The 10104-nt window shown below is 41.3% G+C and overlaps 1 pseudogene; it reads left to right on the top strand.

The window, feature by feature from the left end:
- Positions 1-1239: 1239 nt before the first annotated feature.
- On the top strand, positions 1240-8148 carry LOC140928455 (uncharacterized; annotated as a pseudogene).
- Positions 8149-10104: the final 1956 nt, after the last annotated feature.

The raw sequence follows: 10104 nt of genomic DNA, 5'->3' as shown, positions 1-10104 counted from the left end.
CAAATGCGACAAAGGTTTAAGGTTATTTGTAGTCCTAATGTAACTTAGGAAGTCCTGTTGCATAACCGATTTAAATAGAAATTCCTGCTCCTCCTTCCCTTTGATTTATCATGAAATCAAATCACGCTTTGTGCCGGTTTCTTTGACTTTTACCCGCAACTATCTTTTCTGGGAGACTGAGACGAGGAAGAAACAAGTGGAAACGTTTTTACTATCATGAACCAAAAAGAACAACCGCTGTATAGTAGTTTTCGAAATAAACAAACAAAAAGTCTAGATTAATTTACTTCGATAAATTATGCATAACGCATCCAACTGTTCACGGTAGCTATTTCCATAAATGGGGCACTAATAGGAATGTGCCGCTATGAAAGAGTATGGTTTTCAAGGAGTATAGTCTGGGATAGGGTATAGAAATCAGAAAGTGTGTGTCTAGAATAGGGTATCATTTTCGAGAAAACTGATCGATTGATTGAGGATTAGCATGCGAGTGAGGTTTTGGCAGCGAAGCCGCTATTCTCTCGCGCGCGAATTCGCAACTCCCTGCCTCAATGCGTCTGATGCGTGCTGACGTGACGATTCCGCCAGCTACACAGGCTAATTGAAGATTTCAGTTTCGACTAGTTAAACCGGGAATTGACAATTAACTCAATAATAAGATTGGTAATTTAAATTTAGCCGCGAGTCAGTTTGATAGTAAACAAAGCGTCGATACTGGGAAATATAGTGAAACAGCAGGGGCACCCAACGGCAGTTTTCGGAAAATATCTGTTCCGAAGACGATTTGAGAACTAGAATTTTCGGAACATTTGTTGTAAAATTTCTTGCTTGCCTGCCTCTCCTATGATTTTCGAATATCTACAAAATGGTATAATTACCCATTTTTAACGGATTTTGACCCTAAAAAAGGCCACCTAGAATTTTCGGGAGCCTTTTCCTGGCTGAAATTTTCGAGAAGGTAAGTTTTTATCCCTATAATTTTCGGATCACTAGACTTTCAGCTAGGAAATCCGAACAGATAAAAAGTTTTTAGGGGATAAAAATATGCCTGTATCTACCGTTTAAATACTAAAATACGTTCAACAATCCTATGTAAAGTGGTTTTGAACTATATCCTCGTTGGGTGCCCCTGAAACAGGATAGCGGGTCTAATATAGGCTAAGGTTTCCAGGGGATCAGCGACATATCCCTGCCCAAAACTTGCTAAAGTACCCCACCAGGCCCCCACTGAAAGTCAGTTTATTTGATTCAAACTGGCTGTCTGTTTGTCTGCCCCCAGTTACTTTTGAGACATTTCTCGTAGACAATTTTCTTGCTCTGATAGCAGGCAATGTTAAGGCTATCTGGTTGTGGCGTCCCAACTCGTATGGGGTCGCCGAAAAGCACGCGATCGCGAAATATACTGTAAAAAAAACGCAATTTTTGGGAATGAAGGAGAGTTGAGTTTAATTGTTAATAATTTCTTTCTTTGATCAATTTTAGTTCCTTCACCTACTGCGGTTACTAAGTGGAGATGACAGCATTGCAGCCATTTAGTGACGAACAATTAAATTTCTTTAAGTTCTCGTCCTTAGTGTTAAATGAATTCCCCAAAGCCTTACAGAAGACCTTTAAAACAATGTGGGACAACACCTATGGACATCTCCCTGGTTTCCAGCTCTGGGATGATTCCACTGCTGTCAGAAAAATGTTCGACTCTGAAGAAGCAAAAAGTGGCAAGAAGACTAAAGTTCCTGTTCTTCAGTCCTACAACGAATGGGATTGTACCAACCTGTTCCAGGCTACTATATTTGCGCGGTCCTTTGCCCCACCAGCCAGTACAGGCTCCTCCACCACACTAAGTGATTTGTATGTGAAGCCCCGTGCAGTACCTTATGGTAGTTTTCACGCACGTGTGGTCAGCCCGAGTGGAAACACGGCAGAGACCTTTGCGCTTGCCATTGACCAGCTCCGCCTTCTTAGAAATTCCCTCTGTCACTCCATCAGTAGTGAGATGGACAAGGCGACGTTTGACCAGCGCGTGAAGTACGCCAGAGATGCGTTTCAAGCACTTGGTGTCCCGACAGCTTCAATTGACGCACTTGGTAGTTTGACGGAGTCAGACTTTCCCACAAATGAAGTTCGAAAATTGGAAGCAAGAATCCGAGACGAGACTCGGGCATACGTCAAATATCTCGAGGACTTTAGAGAAGGTCTGGAGAGGTTGAGTTCAGACTTCAATGATTTAAAGCAACAGGTCGAAGTGGATAATGCCAGCAAAGAAGACATCACTAGGTTGGAAAAAAAGATTGATGAATTGAAAGTAGGAAGAGATGAACATGATAATCTACCTGACAACTCAGGTAAGATTTTGTGAAATTGTTCCAGCCGAAGGGTCAGTTTACGGTGGACTGGTTAATTCAGCTAATCCCATTTGCAAAAAACAACCTCAAATCCTGACTTTTTCTTTTTCATCAGAGCCTTCAGATTGTAACGTAGTTAAAAAAGGCAACAGTCTAAGCCGCGGAGAGTACACCTTTTTCCAGTTAGGGTTTGTTTGCACCTACAAGTCTTCTGTAGCTCAATGGTAGAGCATCTCTTGACTCTGTTGACTCCTTTTCAGCCGCCTGCCAGACACTGCCTGAAGAACATCTTTCTCAAGGTTTTGTTATGTATGAAAATAAAAGAACTATAAGATTCCTTAATATAAACAGATGAAGGAATGGCCTTAGGTCGATGTTATAACCAAAACTCTTTTCCTAAATCATCATGTTTCGTATAAATATAAAATTTAAGGATTTGAATTCACTGCAAGAATATCATTTGTACATTGAATGACGGGTCAAAATTGACTTATTAATATATTTATTTTTTAAGATTTTAACTGATTTCTTTTTCACTTTTGGTCTTTTCTCATCATCAAAGGTATGAGACCATCGCTCTCGAGAGCCTACCTTCCTTCAATGGTTCCTAATTTCACTGGGCGACAGAGCGAGGTTGAAGAGATCATCGGACATGTCACTTCCGAATCCACCCGACTTGTGTCGATCTGGGGTTCACCTGGATTCGGAAAAACGTCGGTTGCAATTGCAGTGGGACACGCTCTTCAGACTCAAGGGCTGCCTATGTACTGGGTTTCATTGAGAGGACTTCAGTCAAAGGCGGATCTGACTTCAAAGATTCTTAGTCTTCTAACGCAACCAGCCATTCAAGAAAAACAACCGTCCGATCAGCTTCTATCCCTTGATGATAAGATTTGCCAACTATTCAGTGAAATATCAAAACAATCTGCATTCATCCTAGATAATGCTGATGATTTGTTAGAAAGTGGTCGGCCAAAAGTGAAGGAAGAGGTCCTGCAACTTCTTGAAGAAATTCTGAGACAAAATCCAAGGGTGACATTCATTGTAACTACAAGAGAGTCCCTTGAGTTTATGGACGTCCATTTTCAAGGCCATCGAGGTTTAAGAATAGGAAAATTGTTTGAAGCCTCTGCTCAAACGCTAATTCATGAGTTACTTCCACATGCGAGCGTTGCAGACTGCAGAAAAATCGCACAACTCTGCGGACAAGTTCCTTTAGCCATGAAATTAATGAGTTCTTTGATATCTGAAGACAGTGCTTCACCGCGCCATTTTCTGGATAATTTCATGACATCTTCCTCAGAAAGTATCGTCAAAGTGTTGGACAATCAAGATTATCCGACCAGTCATCGATTAAAGTTCGTCTTTGATTCCTCATTCCAGAGACTCTCTGAGCAGGAACAAGAATCATTAATTTCTTTAAGCATTCTCCCCGAAAATTTCAGTACAGAAGTCGCTGAAGCCGTTTTAGGTAAGAAAACCGCTTTCGAAGCCAAGAGAATGTTACAAAGTCTTCGGAGGAAGTCACTGATTGATTCAGGCACTAGACCCGGGACTTTCACGATGCACAAACTCTTGCAATCATTTTCGAGACAGAAAGGAGGTACTGACATGAAAGAGACGATTCTCAACGCAAAGGGTCGTTTGAATGCATTCTATGTCTCACACTTTGATAACCTAAATGAACAATTTCTCACTGGGCATTCCATGGCTGCATATGTTGCTTTCTATGAGGACAAAGAGAGCATTACTCAAAGTCTCGTAGAGGGATGCTTTGATCTCAAGACAGCTGACACTGTGTTTGAAATTTTGGTCAAGGGGGAGTTGTTTCTTGACTCGCTTTTTTGGAGTGACGGGAAAAACTTTGATTACATATACGATGCTGCCATAAAAGCAGCCAATCTGCATGGAAAGGAAAAATACAGTTACTTTCTTCAAAAGCTTTTGGCGAGGTAACCTGGGGACTAGCAGGGCAGACGAATCATCTTCTCTCTAAAGTAAAAGTAAAGCAAGCAGCATCGTCCAATGTTTCTAACCAAGAAAAAGGCAAATACTTGAGCTATTTAGGAATTTTTTACCTTACCGCAAACGAATCGAAGAGCGGAGTCCAGTGCTTAAAAGAGGCGCTTTCATCACTGGAAAATTGCAAGGACCCAGAGTCGTTAATTCTGAAGCTTCTTATTTTTCAGATCCTGGCTTGCTATTATGAGGCCTTAAATGACTTCTACAATGCGAGTAACTTCTATTTCAAATCACTACATTTGTGTTCTGCAGGGGGAGATCGGAAGCTGCTAATAATTCGGCCACCGAAAAGCAAAGCAAACGACGCCAAGGATGAAATTCAAGTTGGAAAGATGTCAGACACCTTACTCAATGAACCGCTTGAATTTAATTTTGCCTATCTCTTAAGCAAAGCTACAGAGGTTTTCTCCGACGCTAAAACCAAGCAATATTCAAGCAACTTGGTTCTTCAGATGCTCGAGTGTCTCGAAAAAGAGGTTAGAATTTCACCTGGCTTGCTAATTTTTCATAGAGCTGTGATACAACTGTTGTGGAAGTTAAATAGTGAAGACCCTGTGAATTTTTTTTGGTCAAGAATCAAATATCATGAACAAATACTCGAGCAATACCAAGAAAGTTTACTCACTAATGATGAATATGGCGGTAACCTTTATACTCAAATACAAACTGAAACACTTGTAAAGTGCTACATAGACCTGGGAAATGTTTACAGGCAAGAAAAAAATTACTCAGAGGCACTTCAGTCAAACCGGCGAGCGCTTGACATAGCAACAACATTCTTTGGAGAAAAACATGAAAGCACTGCTGACAGCTACGGGGAACTCGGTGTAACACAAAACAACATGCATGACTACAGCGCAGCTCTACAATCTCACCAGCACGCACTAGCCATCCGTATTAAACTATTTGGAGAGGAACATGAAAGCACTGCTGACAGCTACATGTTACTCGGTGCAACACAAAACAACATGCATGACTACAGAGGAGCTTTACAATCTCATCAGCATGCATTAGCTATCCATCTTAAACCTATTTGGAGAGAACCATAAAAGCACTGCTCACAGCTACAGGCAACTCAGTGTAACACAAAAAAACATGCATGACTACAGCGGAGCTCTACAATCTCACCAGCGTGCGTTAACTATCCATCTTAAACTATTTGGAGAGCACCATAAAAGCACCGCTGACAGCTACATGTTACTCGGTGTAACACAAAACAACATGCATGACTACAGCGCAGCTCTACAATCTCACCAGCACGCACTAGCTATCCGTATTAAACTATTTGGAGAGGAACATGAAAGCACTGCTGACAGCTACATGGCCCTTGGTGGAACACAAAACAACATGCATGACTACAGCGCAGCTCTACAATCTCACCAGCATGCACTAGCTATCCGTATTAAACTATTTGGAGAGGAACATGAAAGCACTGCTCACAGCTACAGCCAACTCAGTGTAACACAAAACAACATGCATGACTACAGCGCAGCTCTACAATCTCACCAGCATGCACTAGCTATCCGTATTAAACTATTTGGAGAGGAACATGAAAGCACTGCTGACAGCTACAGCCAACTCAGTGTAACACAAAACAACATGCATGACTACAGCGCAGCTCTACAATCTCACCAGCATGCATTAGCTATCCGTATTAAACTGTTTGGAGAGGAACATGAAGGCACTGCTGACAGCTACATGTTACTCGGTGTAACACAAAACAACATGCATGACTACAGCGCAGCTCTACAATCTCACCAGCATGCACTAGCTATCCGTATTAAACTATTTGGAGAGGAACATGAAAGCACTGCTGACAGCTACATGAAACTTGGTGGAACGCAATACAACATACATGACTACAGCGCAGCTCTACAATCTAAGCAGCGTGCATTAGCAATCCGTATTAAACTATTTGGAGAGGAACATGAAAGCACTGCTGACAGCTACATGTTACTCGGTGTAACACAAAAGAACATGCATGACTACAGCGCAGCTCTACAATCTCACCAGCATGCACTAGCTATCCGTATTAAACTATTTGGAGAGGAACATGAAAGCACTGCTGACAGCTACATGAAACTTGGTGGAACACAATACAACATACATGACTACAGCGCAGCTCTACAATCTGAGCAGCGTGCATTAGCAATCCGTATTAAACTATTTGGAGAGGAACATGAAAGCACTGCTGACAGCTACAGGGAACTCGGTGTAACACAAAACAACATGCATGACTACAGCGCAGCTCTACAATCTCACCAGCATGCACTGGCTATCCGTATTAAACTATTTGGAGAGGAACATGAAAGCACTGCTGACAGCTACATGAGACTTGGTGGAACACAATACATCATGCATGACTACAGCGCAGCTCTACAATCTCACCAGCATGCATTAGCTATCCATCTTAAACTATTTGGAGAGGAACATAAAAGCACTGCTGACAGCTACAGGCAACTCGGTGTAACACAATACAACATGCATGACTACAGCGCAGCTCTACAATCTCACCAGCGTGCTTTAGCTATCCGTATTAAACTGTTTGGAGAAGAACATGAAAGCACTGCTGACAGCTACATGTTACTCGGTGTAACACAAATCAACATGCATGACTACAGCGCAGCTCTACAATCTCACCAGCATGCATTAGCGATCCGTCTAAAACTATTTGGAGAGGAACATAAAAGCACTGCTGACAGCTACAAGTTACTCGGTGTAACACAAAACAACATGCATGACTATAACGCAGCCCTACAATCTCACCAGCATGCATTAGCTATCCGTATTAAACTATTTGGAGAGGAACATGAAAGCACTGCTGACAGCTACATGAGACTTGGTGGAACACAATATAACATACATGACTACAGCGCAGCTCTACAATCTGAGCAGCGTGCATTAGCTATCCGTATTAAACTATTTGGAGAGGAACATGAACGCACTGCTGACAGCTACATGAGACTTGGTGGAACACAATACATCATGCATGACTACAGCGCAGCTCTACAATCTCACCAGCATGCATTAGCTATCCGTATCAAACTATTTGGAGAGGAACATGAAAGCACTGCTGACAGCTACAGGCAACTCGGCGTAACACAATACAACATGCATGACTACAGCGCAGCTCTACAATCTCACCAGCATGCATTAGCTATCCGTATTAAACTATTTGGAGAGGAACATGAAAGCACTGCTGACAGCTACATGAGACTTGGTGGAACACAATACATCATGCATGACTACAGCGCAGCTCTACAATCTCACCAGCACGCATTAGCTATCCATCTTAAACTATTTGGAGAGGAACATGAAAGCACTGCTGACGGCTACAGGCAACTCGGTGTAACGCAATACAACATGCATGACTACAGCGCAGCTCTACAATCTCACCAGCGTGCTTTAGCTATCCGTATTAAACTGTTTGGAGAAGAACATGAAAGCACTGCTGACAGCTACAGGTGCCTAAAGATCACTCAAAATGTGCAACGCAATAAAGGTAAAAAGAACAAAGGGGAATGGCCAACCTGTAGACCTTTTTGAAAGCTAAGTGACGTTTCACTGTTTAAATGAATGGGAGTTTGTACAATACAACACATATCTTTATTTAACGTGGTCAATGATCTTAGCTAATTAGCTTCTTTACAGACATGCCACGAAAAATAAATAATTAAATAAATTAATAAAATAGGAATAAAAATAATAGAAAGAGAAGATTTCTCATTAAAAACCTATATAAAAATATATATTACACAGTTAAAAGTTATTTAAAGTAAGAGTAGATCACAAGATTATTACATAATGTTGTAAAAGCTAAGACAAGGTTGAGAAATCCAACTTAGACATCAAGTTCTTAAATGTTCCAATTCTATTAGCGGCACGAAAATGATCCCGAATAGCGTTCCAAGCAAGAGACTATAAAGGGGACAGAGAGACCATCCCCCATATACACCCTATTCCATAGGTAATTCGTCTCGGGTTATTTTTAACACCACAGATCTCGAGGGGGATTAAACAACAGCCAATCACATAGCGCGAATGTGTTCCGCGTGGATGACCCACGCTGAGAGCCACGCGTCTTTCACGAAATGACGCAGAACAAAATGGGGGAAGACGCGGAGAGCGATTTTGATATTCCTTTTGTCGACGAAAACGACTACAGCGAGATTTCTGCGAAAGCTGTGTCAGCGAAACCGAAATTAAAAAAGAATCGCCCTTCCTCTCTTGTATAGAGCTAACAGTAGAGCAGGGAAATCCTTAACACACTGAATATTCTCTCAGGATCATTTATAATTTACAGTTTGAAGAGAGCAATTTCTGGTTTGATGTTTATTTTTTTCACTCTTTATAGCGATTATTCCTACCCACCTACTTTGTCAACTGTAGGCGAACCCTCCTAAAGCTGAATTTCAAGGGACCATATTCAAGCTCAGAAAGAGAAATAAAATTTCGTCGTTGCTTATTTACGTCCTCCATAAAACGCGAAATTAGGTATTTTCACGTCGTAGTCGTGCAAAAACGGGAAAGAAATGAACAAAAAAGTGTGTTGCACGTGCGAAGTTGTTTTTTTGCTAATTAAACCTATTGTTTTTTTGATGTTCTAGTTGTCGTCCGCGTCGTTGGATCTTAAACTCCCTAAATTGTACAAACGACCGGTTTCAATAGACCGGCGAAATTTCTCATTTTATTAAAGCACTGAGGTTACGACAACTTCGAGTTAAACTGATTTCACGGGTTGTCAAAGAGTCCAGCGATTCCTTTTTCCCAGGTGAGCGCCGACTCATTTCGCTTCAATATTCAGGAATGCTCTCGATCTTTTTACGCTTTCATTGTCTCTCGCCCGACATGTTTTGCACGGCGTTTGGTCATGCGAAACCTCCACGAAACATCCACGCCTCGCGCGAGGTAACTTTATCCCGATTCTAAAAATAACTCGAGACGAATTACCTATGGAATAGGGTGTATATGGGGGATGGCCTCTCTGTCCCCTTTATAGTCTCTTGGTTCCAAGGTCTTCCAAATCTTAGCTGTAGTATAACGCCACGATTTAAGTCAATAGGTGATTGTATTTACTTTGGGTAGCTCGAGGATGTGTTTTCCTCTAAGATTATAATTAGTTGATCGTTTATGCAATAGCTCTCCTATCCCTCTAGGAACTTTAAACTCATGGATAGCTTTTTAAACACCGGTAATCATTTTAATAGACTACGAGTAGTCCCACATTTTTCCTCAGGGATAGTACAGGACAACTCGGATTAATATTAATCCGTGGATTATGATAATAATAGATTATAATATGGTTATTATAATCCAGTAATAGATTATTATAATCCAGCAATAGATTATTATAATCCAGTAATAGATTAAGGCACGGCAAAAATTGGAAGGATTAGATTATTATTAATAATAATCATCCGGATTAATATTAATCTCTATAATAATCCAGATCAGAGCTATGACAGACAAACTGCAGACATTACACGCTGAACAAGGGACTGACGGGACATAACACTGATCACATCAGTCACATGATCACTTGCATATGTTAGAGATGGTAGCGATGTTGAGCCTAGAAGTAAATGAAAAGGAACAAGCGCCTCTGGGCTAGCGAATCCGTGCGGTGGGCATGTGTTTTTACATGAAAGGGGACCTTAAGAAAGGGAATAACTACCAGCTGCGTAGGAATCGCGACAATCCCAAAGACACTAACTGTTTCGAGGTTTGGAGCTGACATATC

Source organism: Porites lutea, chromosome 2 (assembly GCF_958299795.1).
Source record: "Porites lutea chromosome 2, jaPorLute2.1, whole genome shotgun sequence".
Taxonomy (NCBI): domain Eukaryota; kingdom Metazoa; phylum Cnidaria; class Anthozoa; order Scleractinia; family Poritidae; genus Porites; species Porites lutea.
This window is presented reverse-complemented; position numbering and strand designations above follow the sequence as displayed.